Source organism: Leptosomus discolor, chromosome 15 (assembly GCF_034619465.1).
Source record: "Leptosomus discolor isolate bLepDis1 chromosome 15, bLepDis1.hap2, whole genome shotgun sequence".
Classification (NCBI taxonomy): domain Eukaryota; kingdom Metazoa; phylum Chordata; class Aves; order Leptosomiformes; family Leptosomidae; genus Leptosomus; species Leptosomus discolor.
Genome location: NC_141405.1, coordinates 7,326,773 through 7,345,329, shown reverse-complemented (window position 1 = coordinate 7,345,329; position 18,557 = coordinate 7,326,773).

The window sequence follows — 18,557 nt, the reverse complement described above, 5'->3', positions numbered from 1 at the left end:
TGCGTTGGGCTCTACGTCTGTAGTTAGCTAACTTTCAGCTCTACGTCGGGATGTGTGTTGGGCTCTACGTCGGGACGTGCGTTGGGCTCTACGTCGGGACGCGCGTTGGGCTCTACGTCTGTAGTTAGCTACCTTTCACCTTTACGTCGGGACGTGCGTTGGGCTCTACGTCGGGACGTGCGTTGGGCTCTACGTCGGGACGTGCGTTGGGCTCTACGTCGGGATTTAGCTTACTTTCAGCTCTACGTCGGGACGTGCGTTGGCCTCTATGTCGGCATTTAGCTTACTTTCAGCTCTACGTCGGGACGTGCGTTGGGCTCTACGTCGGGACGTGCGTTGGGCTCTACGTCGGGACGTGCGTTGGGCTTTACGTCGGGACGTGCGTAGGGTTCTACGTCGGGACGTGCGTTGGGCTCTACGTCTGTAGTTAGCTAACTTTCAGCTCTACGTCGGGACGTGCGTTGGGCTCTACGTCGGGACGTGCGTTGGGCTCTACGTCTGTAGTTAGCTAACTTTCAGCTCTACGTCGGGACGTGCGTTGGGCTCTACGTTGGGACGTGAGTTAAGCTCTACGTCGGGACGTGCGTTGGGCTCTACGTCGGGATTTAGCTTCCTTTCAGCTCTACGTCGGGACGTGCGTTGGCCTCTACGTCGGCATTTAGCTTACTTTCAGCTCTACGTCGGGACGTGCGTTGGGCTCTACGTCGGGACGTGCGTTGGGCTCTACGTCGGGACGTGCGTTGGTCTCTACGTCGGGACGTGCGCTGGGTTCTACGTCGGGACGTGCGTTGGGCTCTACGTCTGTAGTTAGCTAACTTTCTGCTCTACGTCGGGACGCGCGTTGGGCTCTACGTCTGTAGTTAGCTAACTTTCAGCTCTACGTCGGGACGTGCGTTGGGCTCTACGTCTCTAGTTAGCTAACTTTCAACTCTACGTTGGGATGTGCGTTGGGCTCTACGTCTGTAGTTAGCTAACTTTCAGCTCTACGTCGGGACGTGCGTTGGGCTCTACATCTGTAGTTAGCTAACTTTCAGCTCTACGTCGGGACGTGCGTTGAGCGCTACGTCGGAACGTGCGTTGGGCTCTACGTCGGGACGTGCGTTGGGCTCTACGTCGGGACGTGCGTTGGGCTCTACGTCGGGATTTAGCTTACTTTCAGCTCTACGTCGGGACGTGCGTTGGCCTCTACATCGGGACGTGCGTTGGCCTCTACGTCGGGATTTAGCTTACTTTCAGCTCTACGTCGGGACGTGCGTTGGGCTCTACGTCGGGATTTAGCATACTTTCAGCTCTACGTCGGGACGTGCATTGGGCTCTACGTCGGGATTTATTTTACTTTCAGCTCTACGTCGGGACGTGCGTTGGGCTCTACGTCGGAACATGCGTTGGGCTCTACGTCGGGACGTGCGTTGGGCTCTACGTCTGTAGTTAGCTAACTTTCAGCTCTACGTCGGGACGTGTGTTGGGTTCTACGTCGGGACGTGCGTTGGGCTCTACGTCGGGACGCGCGTTGGGCTCTACGTCTGTAGTTAGCTACCTTTCAGCTCTACGTCGGGACGTGCGTTGGGCTCTACGTCGGGACGTGCGTTGGGCTCTACGTCGGGACGTGCGTTGGGCTCTACGTCGGGATTTAGCTTACTTTCAGCTCTACGTCGGGACGTGCGTTGGCCTCTACGTCGGCATTTAGCTTACTTTCAGCTCTACGTCGGGACGTGCGTTGGGCTCTACGTCGGGACGTGCGTTGGGCTCTACGTCGGGACGTGCGTAGGGTTCTACGTCGGGACGTGCGTTGGGCTCTACGTCTGTAGTTAGCTACCTTTCAGCTCTACGTCGGGACGTGCGTTGGGCTCTACGTCGGGACGTGCGTTCGGCTCTACGTCTGTAGTTAGCTAACTTTCAGCTCTACTTCGGGACGTGCGTTGGGCTCTACGTCGGGACGTGAGTTAAGCTCTACGTCGGGACGTGCGTTGGGCTCTACGTCGGGATTTAGCTTCCTTTCAGCTCTACGTCGGGACGTGCGTTGGCCTCTACGTCGGCATTTAGCTTACTTTCAGCTCTACGTCGGGACGTGCGTTGGGCTCTACGTCGGGACGTGCGTTGGGCTCTACGTCGGGATGTGCGTTGGGCTCTACGTCGGGACGTGCGTTGGGTTCTACGTCGGGACGTGCGTTGGGCTCTACGTCTGTAGTTAGCTAAACTTCTGCTCTACGTCGGGACACGCGTTGGGCTCTACATCTGTAGTTAGCTAACTTTCAGCTCTACGTCGGGACGCGCGTTGGGCTCTTCGTCTGTAGTTAGCTAACTTTCAGCTCTACGTCGGGACGTGCGTTGGGCTCTACGTCGGGACGTGCGTTGGGCTCTACGTCGGGACGTGCGTTGGGTTCTACGTCGGGACGTGCGTTGAGCTCTACGTCAAGATTTAGCTTACTTTCAGCTCTACGTCGGGACGTGCGTTAGGCTCTACGTCGGGACGTGCGTTGGGCTCTACGTCGGGACGTGCGTTGGGCTCTACGTCGGGATTTAGCTTACTTTCAGGTCTACGTCGGGACGTGCGTTGGGCTCTACGTCGGGACGTGCGTTGGGCTCTACATCTGTAGTTAGCTAACTTTCAGCTCTACGTCGGGACGTGCGTTGGGCGCTACGTCGGGACGTGCGTCGGGCACTACGTCGGGACGTGCGCTGGGCTCTACGTCGGGACGTACGTTGGGCTCTACGTCGGGACGTGCGTTGGGCTCTACGTCGGGATTTAGCTTACTTTCAGTTCCACGTCGGGACGTGCGTTGGGCACTACGTCGGGACGTGCATTGGGCTCTACGTCGGGACGCGCGTTCGGCTCTACGTCGGGACGCGTGTTGGGCTCTACGTCGGGACGCGCGTTGGGCTCTACGTCTGTAGTTAGCTAACTTTTAGCTCTACGTCGGGACGCGCGTTGGGCTCTACGTCTGTAGTTAGCTAACTTTCAGCTCTACGTCGGGACGTGCGTTGGGCTCTACGTCGGGATTTAGCTTACTTTCAGCTCTACGTCGGGACATGCGTTGGGCTCTACATCGGGACGTGCGTTGGGCTCTACGTCGGGATTTTGCTTACTTTCAGCTCTACGTCGGGACGTGCGTTGGCCTCTACGTCGGCATTTAGCTAACTTTCAGCTCTACGTCGGGACGTGCGTTGGGCTCTACGTCGGGACGTGCGTTGGGTTCTACGTCGGGACGTGCGTTGGGCTCTACGTCTGTAGTTAGCTAACTTTCTGCTCTACGTCGGGACGTGCGTTGGGCTCTACGTCTGTAGTTAGCTAACTTTCAGGTCTATGTCAGGACGTGCGTTGGGCTCTACATCGGGACGTGCGTTGGGCTCTACGTCGGGATTTAGCTTACTTTCAGCTCTACGTCGGGACGTGCGTTGGCCTCTACGTCGGGACGGGCGTTGGGCGCTACGTCGGGACGTGCGTTGGCCTCTACGTCGGGACGTGCGTTGGCCTCTACGTCGGGATTTAGCTTACTTTCAGCTCTACGTCGGGACGTGCGTTGGCCTCTACGTCAGGACGTGCGTTGGCCTCTACGTCGGGATTTAGCTTACTTTCAGCTCTACGTCGGGACGTGCGTTGGCCTCTACATCGGGACGTGCGTTGGCCTCTACGTCGGGATTTAGCTTACTTTCAGCTCTACGTCGGGACGTGCGTTCGGCTCTACGTCGGGATTTAGCTTACTTTCAGCTCTACGTCGGGACGTGCATTGGGCTCTACGTCGGGATTTATTTTACTTTCAGCTCTACGTCGGGACGTGCGTTGGGCTCTACGTCGGAACGTGCGTTGGGTTCTACGTCGGGACGTGCGTTGGGCTCTACGTCTGTAGTTAGCTAACTTTCAGCTCTACGTCGGGATGTGTGTTGGGCTCTACGTCGGGACGTGCGTTGGGCTCTACGTCGGGATTTAGCGTTGGGCTCTACGTCTGTAGTTAGCTACCTTTCACCTTTACGTCGGGACGTGCGTTGGGCTCTACGTCGGGACGTGCGTTGGGCTCTACGTCGGGACGTGCGTTGGGCTCTACGTCGGGATTTAGCTTACTTTCAGCTCTACGTCGGGACGTGCGTTGGCCTCTACGTCGGCATTTAGCTTACTTTCAGCTCTACGTCGGGACGTGCGTTGGGCTCTACGTCGGGACGTGCGTTGGGCTCTACGTCGGGACGTGCGTTGGGCTTTACGTCGGGACGTGCGTAGGGTTCTACGTCGGGACGTGCGTTGGGCTCTACGTCTGTAGTTAGCTAACTTTCAGCTCTACGTCGGGACGTGCGTTGGGCTCTACGTCGGGACGTGCGTTGGGCTCTACGTCGGGACGTGCGTTGGGCTCTACGTCTGTAGTTAGCTAACTTTCAGCTCTACGTCGGGACGTGCGTTGGGCTCTACGTTGGGACGTGAGTTAAGCTCTACGTCGGGACGTGCGTTGGGCTCTACGTCGGGATTTAGCTTCCTTTCAGCTCTACGTCGGGACGTGCGTTGGCCTCTACGTCGGCATTTAGCTTACTTTCAGCTCTACGTCGGGACGTGCGTTGGGCTCTACGTCGGGACGTGCGTTGGGCTCTACGTCGGGACGTGCGTTGGGCTCTACGTCTGTAGTTAGCTAACTTTCTGCTCTACGTCGGGACGCGCGTTGGGCTCTACGTCTGTAGTTAGCTAACTTTCAGCTCTACGTCGGGACGTGCGTTGGGCTCTACGTCTGTAGTTAGCTAACTTTCAACTCTACGTTGGGATGTGCGTTGGGCTCTACGTCTGTAGTTAGCTAACTTTCAGCTCTACGTCGGGACGTGCGTTGGGCTCTACATCTGTAGTTAGCTAACTTTCAGCTCTACGTCGGGACGTGCGTTGGGCTCTACGTCGGGACGCGCGTTGGGCTCTACGTCTGTAGTTAGCTACCTTTCAGCTCTACGTCGGGACGTGCGTTGGGCTCTACGTCGGGACGTGCGTTGGGCTCTACGTCGGGACGTGCGTTGGGCTCTACGTCGGGATTTAGCTTACTTTCAGCTCTACGTCGGGACGTGCGTTGGCCTCTACGTCGGCATTTAGCTTACTTTCAGCTCTACGTCGGGACGTGCGTTGGGCTCTACGTCGGGACGTGCGTTGGGCTCTACGTCGGGACGTGCGTAGGGTTCTACGTCGGGACGTGCGTTGGGCTCTACGTCTGTAGTTAGCTACCTTTCAGCTCTACGTCGGGACGTGCGTTGGGCTCTACGTCGGGACGTGCGTTGGGCTCTACGTCGGGACGTGCGTTGGGCTCTACGTCGGGACGTGCGTTGGGCTCTACGTCTGTAGTTAGCTAACTTTCAGCTCTACGTCGGGACGTGCGTTGGGCTCTACGTCGGGACGTGAGTTAAGCTCTACGTCGGGACGTGCGTTGGGCTCTACGTCGGGATTTAGCTTCCTTTCAGCTCTACGTCGGGACGTGCGTTGGCCTCTACGTCGGCATTTAGCTTACTTTCAGCTCTACGTCGGCACGTGCGTTGGGCTCTACGTCGGGACGTGCGTTGGGCTCTACGTCGGGATGTGCGTTGGGCTCTACGTCGGGACGTGCGTTGGGTTCTACGTCGGGACGTGCGTTGGGCTCTACGTCTGTAGTTAGCTAAATTTCTGCTCTACGTCGGGACACGCGTTGGGCTCTACGTCTGTAGTTAGCTAACTTTGAGCTCTACGTCGGGACGCGCGTTGGGCTCTTCGTCTGTAGTTAGCTAACTTTCAGCTCTACGTCGGGACGTGCGTTGGGCTCTACGTCGGGACGTGCGTTGGGCTCTACGTCGGGACGTGAGTTGGGTTCTACGTCGGGACGTGCGTTGAGCTCTACGTCAAGATTTATCTTACTTTCAGCTCTACGTCGGGACGTGCGTTAGGCTCTACGTCGGGACGTGCGTTGGGCTCTACGTCGGGACGTGCGTTGGGCTCTACGTCGGGATTTAGCTTACTTTCAGGTCTACGTCGGGACGTGCGTTGGGCTCTACGTCGGGACGTGCGTTGGGCTCTACATCTGTAGTTAGCTAACTTTCAGCTCTACATCGGGACGTGCGTTGGGCGCTACGTCGGGATTTATCTTACTTTCAGCTCTACGTCGGGACGTGCGTTGGGCTCTATGTCGGGACGTGCGTTGGGCTCTACGTCGGGACGTGCGTTGGGCTCTACGTCTGTAGTTAGCTAACCTTCAGCTCTACATCGGGACGTGCGTTAGGCTCTACGTCGGGACGTGCGTTGGGCTCTACGTCTGTAGTTAGCCAACTTTCAGCTCTACGTCGGGACGTGCGTTGGGCTCTACGTCGGGACGTGCGTTGGGCTCTACGTCGGGATTTAGCTTACTTTCAGCTCTACGTCGGGACGTGCGTTGGGCTCTACGTCTGTAGTTAGCTAACTTTCAGCTCCTCGTCGGGACGTGCGTTGGGCTCTACGTCGGGACGTGCGTTAGGCTCTACGTCGGGACGTGCGTTGGGCTCTACTTCGGGACGTGCGTTGGCCTCTACGTCGGGATTTAGCTTACTTTCAGCTCCACGTCGGGACGCGCGTTGGGCTCTACGTCGGGACGTGCGTTGGGCTCTACGTCTGTAGTTAGCTAATTTTCAGCTCTACGTCGGGACGTGCGTTGGGCTCTACGTCTGTAGTTAGCTAACTTTCAGCTCTACGTCGGGACGTGCGTTGGGCGCTACGTCGGGACGTGCGTTGGGCTCTACGTCGGGACGTGCGTTGGGCTCTACGTTGGGATTTAGCTTACTTTCAGCTCTACGTCGGGACGTGCGTTGGGCTCTACGTCGGGACGTGCGTTGGGTTCTACGTCTGTAGTTAGCTAACTTTCAGCTCTACGTCGGGACGTGCGTTGGGCGCTACGTCGGGACGTGCGTCGGGCACTACGTCGGGACGTGCGCTGGGCTCTACGTCGGGACGTACGTTGGGCTCTACGTCTGTAGTTAGCTAACTTTCAGCTCTACGTCGGGACGTGCGTTGGGCTCTACGTTGGGACGTGAGTTAAGCTCTACGTCGGGACGTGCGTTGGGCTCTACGTCGGGATTTAGCTTCCTTTCAGCTCTACGTCGGGACGTGCGTTGGCCTCTACGTCGGCATTTAGCTTACTTTCAGCTCTACGTCGGGACGTGCGTTGGGCTCTACGTCGGGACGTGCGTTGGGCTCTACGTCGGGATGTGCGTTGGGCTCTACGTCGGGACGTGCGTTGGGTTCTACGTCGGGACGTGCGTTGGGCTCTACGTCTGTAGTTAGCTAAATTTCTGCTCTACGTCGGGACACGCGTTGGGCTCTACGTCTGTAGTTAGCTAACTTTGAGCTCTACGTCGGGACGCGCGTTGGGCTCTTCGTCTGTAGTTAGCTAACTTTCAGCTCTACGTCGGGACGTGCGTTGGGCTCTACGTCGGGACGTGCGTTGGGCTCTACGTCGGGACGTGAGTTGGGTTCTACGTCAGGACGTGCGTTGAGCTCTACGTCAAGATTTAGCTTACTTTCAGCTCTACGTCGGGACGTGCGTTAGGCTCTACGTCGGGACGTGCGTTGGGCTCTACGTCGGGACGTGCGTTGGGCTCTACGTCGGGATTTAGCTTACTTTCAGGTCTACGTCGGGACGTGCGTTGGGCTCTACGTCGGGACGCGCGTTGGGCTCTACGTCTGTAGTTAGCTACCTTTCAGCTTTACGTCGGGACGTGCGTTGGGCTCTACGTCGGGACGTGCGTTGGGCTCTACGTCGGGATTTAGCTTACTTTCAGCTCTACGTCGGGACGTGCGTTGGCCTCTACGTCGGCATTTAGCTTACTTTCAGCTCTACGTCGGGACGTGCGTTGGGCTCTACGTCGGGACGTGCGTTGGGCTCTACGTCGGGACGTGCGTTGGGCTTTACGTCGGGACGTGCGTAGGGTTCTACGTCGGGACGTGCGTTGGGCTCTACGTCTGTAGTTACCTAACTTTCAGCTCTACGTCGGGACGTGCGTTGGGCTCTACGTCGGGACGTGCGTTGGGCTCTACGTCGGGACGTGCGTTGGGCTCTACGTCTGTAGTTAGCTAACTTTCAGCTCTACGTCGGGACGTGCGTTGGGCTCTACGTTGGGACGTGAGTTAAGCTCTACGTCGGGACGTGCGTTGGGCTCTACGTCGGGATTTAGCTTCCTTTCAGCTCTACGTCGGGACGTGCGTTGGCCTCTACGTCGGCATTTAGCTTACTTTCAGCTCTACGTCGGGACGTGCGTTGGGCTCTACGTCGGGACGTGCGTTGGGCTCTACGTCGGGATGTGCGTTGGGCTCTATGTCTGTAGTTAGCTAACTTTCTGCTCTACGTCGGGACGCGCGTTGGGCTCTACGTCTGTAGTTAGCTAACTTTCAACTCTACGTTGGGATGTGCGTCGGGCTCTACGTCTGTAGTTAGCTAACTTTCAGCTCTACGTCGGGACGTGTGTTGGGCTCTACGTCGGGACGTGCGTTGGGCTCTACGTCGGGACGCGCGTTGGGCTCTACGTCTGTAGTTAGCTACCTTTCAGCTCTACGTCGGGACGTGCGTTGGGCTCTACGTCGGGACGTGCGTTGGGCTCTACGTCGGGACGTGCGTTGGGCTCTACGTCGGGATTTAGCTTACTTTCAGCTCTACGTCGGGACGTGCGTTGGCCTCTACGTCGGCATTTAGCTTATATTCAGCTCTACGTCGGGACGTGCGTTGGGCTCTACGTCGGGACGTGCGTTGGGCTCTACGTCGGGACGTGCGTAGGGTTCTACGTCGGGACGTGCGTTGGGCTCTACGTCTGTAGTTAGCTAACTTTCAGCTCTACGTCGAGACGTGCGTTGGGCTCTACGTCGGGACGTGCGTTGGGCTCTACGTCGGGACGTGCGTTGGGCTCTACGTCGGCATTTAGCTTACTTTCAGCTCTACGTCGGGACGTGCGTTGGGCTCTACGTCGGGACGTGCGTTGGGCTCTACGTCAGGATGTGCGTTGGGCTCTACGTCTGTAGTTAGCTAACTTTCTGCTCTACGTCGGGACGCGCGTTGGGCTCTACGTCTTTAGTTAGCTAACTTTCAGCTCTACGTCGGGACGTGCGTTGGGCTCTACGTCTGTAGTTAGCTAACTTTCAACTCTACGTTGGGATGTGCGTTGGGCTCTACGTCTGTAGTTAGCTAACTTTCAGCTCTACGTCGGGACGTGCGTTGAGCGCTACGTCGGAACGTGCGTTGGGCTCTACGTCGGGACGTGCGTTGGGCTCTACGTCGGGACGTGCGTTGGGCTCTACGTCGGGATTTAGCTTACTTTCAGCTCTACGTCGGGACGTGCGTTGGCCTCTACGTCGGGACGTGCGTTGGCCTCTTCGTCGGGACGTGCGTTGGCCTCTACGTCGGGATTTAGCTTACTTTCAGCTGTACGTCGGGACGTGCGTTGGGCTCTACGTCGGGACGTGCGTTGGCCTCTACGTCGGGACGTGCGTTGGGCGCTACTTCGGGACGTGCGTTGGGCGCTACGTCGGGATTTATCATACTTTCAGCTCTACGTCTGGACGTGCGTTGGGCCCTATGTCAGGACGTGCGTTGGGCTCTACGTCGGGATTTAGCTTACTTTCAGCTCTACGTCGGGACGTGCGTTGGCCTCTACATCGGGACGTGCGTTGGCCTCTACGTCGGGATTTAGCTTACTTTCAGCTCTACGTCGGGACGTGCGTTGGGCTCTACGTCGGGATTTAGCATACTTTCAGCTCTACGTCGGGACGTGCGTTGGGCTCTACGTCGGAACATGCGTTGGGCTCTACGTCGGGACGTGCGTTGGGCTCTACGTCTGTAGTTAGCTAACTTTCAGCTCTACGTCGGGACGTGTGTTGGGTTCTACGTCGGGACGTGCGTTGGGCTCTACGTCGGGACGCGCGTTGGGCTCTACGTCTGTAGTTAGCTACCTTTCAGCTCTACGTCGGGACGTGCGTTGGGCTCTACGTCGGGACGTGCGTTGGGCTCTACGTCGGGACGTGCGTTTGGCTCTACGTCGGGATTTAGCTTACTTTCAGCTCTACGTCGGGACGTGCGTTGGCCTCTACGTCGGCATTTAGCTTACTTTCAGCTCTACGTCGGGACGTGCGTTGGGCTCTATGTCGGGACGTGCGTTGGGCTCTACGTCGGGATGTGCGTTGGGCTCTACGTCTGTAGTTAGCTAACTTTCAGCTCTACGTCGGGACGTGCGTTGGGCTCTACGTCGGGATTTAGCTTCCTTTCAGCTCTACGTCGGGACGTGCGTTGGCCTCTACGTCGGCATTTAGCTTACTTTCAGCTCTACGTCGGGACGTGCGTTGGGCTCTACATCTGTAGTTAGCTAACTTTCAGCTCTACGTCGGGACGTGCGTTGAGCGCTACGTCGGAACGTGCGTTGGGCTCTACGTCGGGACGTGCGTTGGGCTCTACGTCGGGACGTGCGTTGGGCTCTACGTCGGGATTTAGCTTACTTTCAGCTCTACGTCGGGACGTGCGTTGGCCTCTACGTCGGGACGTGCGTTGGCCTCTTCGTCGGGACGTGCGTTGGCCTCTACGTCGGGATTTAGCTTACTTTCAGCTGTACGTCGGGACGTGCGTTGGGCTCTACGTCGGGACGTGCGTTGGGCGCTACGTCGGGACGTGCGTTGGGCGCTACTTCGGGACGTGCGTTGGGCGCTACGTCGGGATTTATCATACTTTCAGCTCTACGTCTGGACGTGCGTTGGGCCCTATGTCGGGACGTGCGTTGGGCTCTACGTCGGGACGTGCGTTGGGCTCTACGTCGGGATTTAGCTTACTTTCAGCTCTACGTCGGGACGTGCGTTGGCCTCTACATCGGGACGTGCGTTGGCCTCTACGTCGGGATTTAGCTTACTTTCAGCTCTACGTCGGGACGTGCGTTGGGCTCTACGTCGGGATTTAGCATACTTTCAGCTCTACGTCGGGACGTGCATTGGGCTCTACGTCGGGATTTATTTTACTTTCAGCTCTACGTCGGAACATGCGTTGGGCTCTACGTCAGGACGTGCGTTGGGCTCTACGTCTGTAGTTAGCTAACTTTCAGCTCTACGTCGGGACGTGTGTTGGGTTCTACGTCGGGACGTGCGTTGGGCTCTACGTCGGGACGCGCGTTGGGCTCTACGTCTGTAGTTAGCTACCTTTCAGCTCTACGTCGGGACGTGCGTTGGGCTCTACGTCGGGACGTGCGTTTGGCTCTACGTCGGGATTTAGCTTACTTTCAGCTCTACGTCGGGACGTGCGTTGGCCTCTACGTCGGCATTTAGCTTACTTTCAGCTCTACGTCGGGACGTGCGTTGGGCTCTACGTCGGGACGTGCGTAGGGTTCTACGTCGGGACGTGCGTTGGGCTCTACGTCTGTAGTTATCTAACTTTCAGCTCTACGTCGGGACGTGCGTTGGGCTCTACGTCGGGACGTGCGTTGGGCTCTACGTCGGGACGTGCGTTGGGCTCTACGTCGGGACGTGCGTTGGGCTCTACGTCTGTAGTTAGCTAACTTTCAGCTCTACGTCGGGACGTGCGTTGGGCTCTACGTCGGGACGTGAGTTAAGCTCTACGTCGGGACGTGCGTTGGGCTCTACGTCGGGATTTAGCTTCCTTTCAGCTCTACGTCGGGACGTGCGTTGGCCTCTACGTCGGCATTTAGCTTACTTTCAGCTCTACGTCGGGACGTGCGTTGGGCTCTACGTCGGGACGTGCGTTGGGCTCTACGTCGGGATGTGCGTTGGGCTGTACGTCGGGACGTGCGTTGGGTTCTACGTCGGGACGTGCGTTGGGCTCTACGTCTGTAGTTAGCTAAATTTCTGCTCTACGTCGGGACGCGCGTTGTGCTCTACGTCTGTAGTTAGTTAACTTCCAGCTCTACGTCGGGACGCGCGTTGGGCTCTTCGTCTGTAGTTAGCTAACTTTCAGCTCTACGTCGGGACGTGCGTTGGGCTCTACGTCGGGACGTGCGTTGGGCTCTACGTCGGGACGTGCGTTGGTTCTACGTCGGGACGTGCGTTGAGGTCTACGTCAAGATTTAGCTTACTTTCAGCTCTACGTCGGGACGTGCGTTAGGCTCTACGTCGGGACGTGCGTTGGGCTCTACGTCGGGACGTGCGTTGGGCTCTACGTCGGGATTTAGCTTATTTTCAGGTCTACGTCGGGACGTGCGTTGGGCTCTACGTCGGGACGTGCGTTGGGCTCTACATCTGTAGTTAGCTAACTTTCAGCTCTACATCGGGACGTGCGTTGGGCGCTACGTCGGGATTTATCTTACTTTCAGCTCTACGTCGGGACGTGTGTTGGGCTCTATGTCGGGACGTGCGTTGGGCTGTACGTCGGGACGTGCGTTGGGCTCTACGTCGGGATTTAGCTTACTTTCAGCTCTACGTCGGGACGTGCGTTGGCCTCTACGTCGGGACGTGCGTTGGCCTCTACGTCGGGATTTAGCTTACTTTCAGCTCTACGTCGGGACGTGCGTTGGGCTCTACGTCGGGACGTGCGTTGGGCTCTACGTCTGTAGTTAGCTAACTTTCAGCTCTACGTCGGGACGTGCCTTGGGCTCTACGTCGGGATTTAGCTTACTTTCAGCTCTACGTCGGGACGTGCGTTGGGCTCTACGTCGGGACGTGCGTTGGGCTCTACGTCGGGACGTGCGTTGGGCTCTACGTCGGGACGCGCGTTGGGCTCTATGTCTGTAGTTAGCTACCTTTCAGCTCTACGTCGGGACGTGCGTTGGGCTCTACGTCGGGACGTGCGTTGGGCTCTACGTCGGGACGTGCGTTGGGCTCTACGTCGGGACGTGCGTAGGGTTCTACGTCGGGACGTGCGTTGGGCTCTACGTCTGTAGTTAGCTAACTTTCAGCTCTACGTCGGGACGTGCGTTGGGCTCTACGTCGGGACGTGCGTTGGGCTCTACGTCGGGACGTGCGTTGGGCTCTACGTCTGTAGTTAGCTAACTTTCAGCTCTACGTCGGGACGTGCGTTGGGCTCTACGTCGGGACGTGCTTTGGGCTCTACGTCGGGATGTGCGTTGGGCTCTACGTCGGGACGTGCGTTGGCTTCTACGTCGGGACGTGCGTTGGGCTCTACGTCTGTAGTTAGCTAACTTTCTGCTCTACGTCGGGACGTGCGTTGGGCTCTACGTCTGTAGTTAGCTAACTTTCAGCTCTACGTCGGGACGTGCGTTGGGCGCTATGTCGGGACGTGCGTTGGGCTCTACGTCGGGACGTGCGTTGGGCTCTACGTCGGGATTTAGCTTACTTTCAGCTCTACGTCGGGACGTGCGTTGGGCTCTACGTCGGGACGTGCGTTGGGCTCTACGTCTGTAGTTAGCTAACTTTCTGCTCTACGTCGGGACGTGCGTTGGGCTCTACGTCTGTAGTTAGGTAACTTTCAGCTCTACGTCGGGACGTGCGTTGGGCGCTACGTCGGGACGTGCGTTGGGCTCTACGTCGGGACGTGCGTTGGGCTCTACGTCGGGACGTGCGTTGGGCTCTACGTCGGGATTTAGCTTACTTTCATCTCTACGTCGAGACGTGCGTTGGCCTCTACGTCGGGACGTGTGTTGGCCTCTACATCGGGACGTGCGTTGGGCTCTACATCGGTACACGCGTTGGGCTCTATGTCGGGACGCGCGTTGGGCTCTACGTCTGTAGTTAGCTAACTTTGAGCTCTACGTCGGGACGCGCGTTGGGCTCTTCGTCTGTAGTTAGCTAACTTTCAGCTCTACGTCGGGACGTGCGTTGGGCTCTACGTCGGGACGTGCGTTGGGCTCTACGTCGGGACGTGCGTTGAGCTCTACGTCGGGATTTAGCTTACTTTCAGCTCTACGTCGGGACGTGCGTTAGGCTCTACGTCGGGACGTGCGTTGGGCTCTACGTTGGGACGTGCGTTGGGCTCTATGTCGGGATTTAGCTTACTTTCAGGTCTACGTCGGGACGTGCGTTGGGCTCTACGTCGGGACGTGCGTTGGGCTCTACATCTGTAGTTAGCTAACTTTCAGCTCTACATCGGGACGTGCGTTGGGCGCTACGTCGGGACGTGCGTTAGGCTCTACGTCGGGACGTGCGTTGGCCTCTACGTCGGTATTTAGCTTACTTTCAGCTCTACGTCGGGACGTGCATTGGGCTCTACGTCGGGACGTGCGTTGGGCGCTATTTCGGGACGTGCGTTGGGCTCTACGTCAGGACGTGCGTTGGTCTCTACGTCGGGATTTAGCTTACTTTCAGCTCTACGTCGGGACGTGCATTGGGCGCTACGTTGGGACGTGCGTTGGGCGCTACGTCGGGACGTGCGTTGGGCGGTACTTCGGGATGTGCGTTGGGCGCTACGTCGGGATTTAGCTTACTTTCAGCTCTACGTCGGGACGTGCGTTGGGCTCTAGGTAGGGACATGCGTTGGGCTCTACGTCGGGACGTGCGTTGGGCTCTACGTCGGGATTTAGCTTACTTTCAGCTCTACGTCGGGACGTGCGTTGGCCTCTACGTCGGGACGTGCGTTGGCCTCTACGTCGGGATTTAGCTTACTTTCAGCTCTACTTCGGGACGTGCGTTGGCCTCTACGTCGGGACGTGCCTTGGCCTGTACGTCGGGATTTAGCTTACTTTCAGCTCTACATCGGGACGTGCGTTGGGCTCTACGTCGGGTTTTAGCTTACTTTCATCTCTACGTCGGGACGTGCGTTGGGCTCTACGTCGGGACGTGCGTTGGGCTCTACATCGGGACGTGCGTTGGGCTCTACGTCTGTAGTTAGCTAACTTTCAGCTCTACGTCGGGACGTGCGTTGGGCTCTACGTCGGGACGTGCGTTGGGCTCTACGTCGGGACGTGCGTTGGGCTCTACGTCTGTAGTTAGCTAACTTTCAGCTCTACGTCGGGACGTGCGTTGGGCTCTACGTCGGGACGTGAGTTGGGCTCTACGTCGGGACGTCCGTTGGGCTCTACGTCGGGATTTAGCTTACTTTCAGCTCTACGTCGGGACGTGCGTTGGCCTCTACGTCGGCATTTAGCTTACTTTCAGCTCTACGTCGGGACGTGCGTTGGGCTCTACGTCGGGACGTGCGTTGGGCTCTACGTCGGGACGTCCGTTGGGCTCTACGTCGGGACGTGCGTTGGGTTCTACGTCGGGACGTGCGTAGGGCTCTACGTCTGTAGTTAGCTAACTTACAGCTCTACGTCGGGACGTGCGTTGGGCTCTACGTCGGGACGTGAGTTGGGCTCTACGTCGGGACGTCCGTTGGGCTCTACGTCGGGATTTAGCTTACTTTCAGCTCTACGTCGGGACGTGCGTTGGCCTCTACGTCAGGATTTAGCTTACTTTCAGGTCTACGTCGGGACGTGCGTTGGGCTCTACGTCGGGACGTGCGTTGGGCTCTACGTCGGGACGTCCGTTGGGCTCTACGTCGGGACGTGCGTTGGGTTCTACGTCGGGACGTGCGTAGGGCTCTACGTCTGTAGTTAGCTAACTTTCAGCTCTACGTCGGGACGTGCGTTGGGCGCTATGTCGGGACGTGCCTTGGGCTCTACGTCGGGACGTGCGTTGGGCTCTACGTCGGGATTTAGCTTACTTTCAGCTCTACGTCGGGACGTGCGTTGGGCTCTACGTCGGTACGTGCGTTGGGCTCTACGTCTGTAGTTAGCTAACTTTCTGCTCTACGTCGGGACGTGCGTTGGGCTCTACGTCTGTAGTTAGGTAACTTTCAGCTCTACGTCGGGACGTGCGTGGGGCGCTACGTCGGGACGTGCGTTGGGCTCTACGTCGGGACGTGCGTTGGGCTCTACGTCGGGACGTGCGTTGGGCTCTACGTCGGGATTTAGCTTACATTCAGCTCTACGTCGAGACGTGCGTTGGCCTCTACGTCGGGACGTGCGTTGGCCTCTACATCGGGACGTGCGTTGGGCTCTACGTCGGGACGTGCGTTGGGCTCTACGTCGGGATTTAGCTTACTTTCATCTCTACGTCGGGACGTGCTTTGGGCTCTACGTCGGGACGTGCGTTGGGCTCTACGTCGGGACACGCGTTGGGCTCTACGTCGGGACGCGCGTTGGGCTCTACGTCTGTAGTTAGCTAACTTTCAGCTCTACGTCGGGACGTGCGTTGGGCTCTACATCTGTAGTTAGCTAACTTTCAGCTCTACGTCGGGACGTGCGTTGGGCGCTACGTCGGAACGTGCGTTGGGCTCTACGTCGGGACGTGCGTTGGGCTCTACGTCGGGATTTAGCTTACTTTCAGCTCTACGTCGGGACGTGCGTTGGCCTCTACGTCGGGACGTGCGTTGGCCTCTTCGTCGGGACGTGCGTTGGCCTCTACGTCGGGATTTAGCTTACTTTCAGCTCTACGTCGGGACGTGCGTTGGGCGCTACGTCGGGACGTGCGTTGGGCGCTACGTCGGGACGTGCGTTGGGCGCTACTTCGGGACGTGCGTTGGGCGCTACGTCAGGATTTATCTTACTTTCAGCTCTCCGTCGGGACGTGCGTTGGGCTCTATGTCGGGACGTGCGTTGGGCTCTACGTCGGGACGTGCGTTGGGCGCTACGTCGGGATTTATCTTAATTTCAGCTCTACGTCGGGACGTGTGTTGGGCTCTATGTCGGGACGTGCGTTGGGCTCTACGTCGGGACGTGCGTTGGGCTCTACGTCGGGATTTAGCTTACTTTCAGCTCTACGTCGGGACGTGCGTTGGCCTCTACGTCGGGACGTGCGTTGGCCTCTACGTCGGGATTTAGCTTACTTTCAGCTCTACGTCGGGACGTGCGTTGGGCTCTACGTCGGGATTTAGCTTACTTTCAGCTCTACGTCGGGACGTGCGTTGGGGTCTACGTCGGGACGTGCGTTGGGCTCTACGTCTGTAGTTAGCTAACTTTCAGCTCTACGTCGGGACGTGCGTTGGGCTCTACGTCGGGACGTGCGTTGGGCTCTACGTCGGGACGCGCGTTGGGCTCTATGTCTGTAGTTAGCTACCTTTCAGCTCTACGTCGGGACGTGCGTTGGGCTCTACGTCGGGACGTGCGTTGGGCTCTACGTCGGGACGTGCGTTGGGCTCTACGTCGGGACGTGCGTAGGGTTCTACGTCGGGACGTGCGTTGGGCTCTACGTCTGTAGTTAGCTAACTTTCAGCTCTACGTCGGGACGTGCGTTGGGCTCTACGTCGGGACGTGCGTTGGGCTCTACGTCGGGACGTGCGTTGGGCTCTACGTCTGTAGTTAGCTAACTTTCAGCTCTACGTCGGGACGTGCGTTGGGATCTACGTCGGGACGTGAGTTGGGCTCTACGTCGGGACGTGCGTTGGGCTCTACGTCGGGATTTAGCTTCCTTTCAGCTCTACGTCGGGACCTGCGTTGGCCTCTACGTCGGCATTTAGCTTACTTTCAGCTCTACGTCGGGACGTGCGTTGGGCTCTACGTCGGGACGTGCTTTGGGCTCTACGTCGGGATGTGCGTTGGGCTCTACGTCGGGACGTGCGTTGGCTTCTACGTCGGGACGTGCGTTGGGCTCTACGTCTGTAGTTAGCTAACTTTCTGCTCTACGTCGGGACGTGCGTTGGGCTCTACGTCTGTAGTTAGCTAACTTTCAGCTCTACGTCGGGACGTGCGTTGGGCGCTATGTCGGGACGTGCGTTGGGCTCTACGTCGGGACGTGCGTTGGGCTCTACGTCGGGATTTAGCTTACTTTCAGCTCTACGTCGGGACGTGCGTTGGGCTCTACGTCGGGACGTGCGTTGGGCTCTACGTCTGTAGTTAGCTAAATTTCTGCTCTACGTCGGGACGTGCGTTGGGCTCTACGTCTGTAGTTAGGTAACTTTCAGCTCTACGTCGGGACGTGCGTTGGGCGCTACGTCGGGACGTGCGTTGGGCTCTACGTCAGGACGTGCGTTGGGCTCTACGTCGGGACGTGCGTTGGGCTCTACATCGGGATTTAGCTTACTTCCATCTCTACGTCGAGACGTGCGTTGGCCTCTACGTCGGGACGTGTGTTGGCCTCTACATCGGGACGTGCGTTGGGCTCTACATCGGTACACGTGTTGGGCTCTACGTCGGGACGCGCGTTGGGCTCTACGTCTGTAGTTAGCTAACTTTGAGCTCTACGTCGGGACGCGCGTTGGGCTCTTCGTCTGTAGTTAGCTAACTTTCAGCTCTACGTCGGGACGTGCGTTGGGCTCTACGTCGGGACGTGCGTTGGGCTCTACGTCGGGACGTGCGTTGAGCTCTACGTCGGGATTTAGCTTACTTTCAGCTCTACGTCGGGACGTGCGTTAGGCTCTACGTCGGGACGTGCGTTGGGCTCTACGTTGGGACGTGCGTTGGGCTCTACGTCGGGATTTAGCTTACTTTCAGGTCTACGTCGGGACGTGCGTTGGGCTCTACGTCGGGACGTGCGTTGGGCTCTACATCTGTAGTTAGCTAACTTTCAGCTCTACATCGGGACGTGCGTTGGGCGCTACGTCGGGACGTGCGTTAGGCTCTACGTCGGGACGTGCGTTGGCCTCTACGTCGGGATTTAGCTTACTTTCAGCTCTACGTCGGGACGTGCATTGGGCTCTACGTCGGGACGTGCGTTGGGCGCTACGTCGGGACGTGCGTTGGGCTCTACG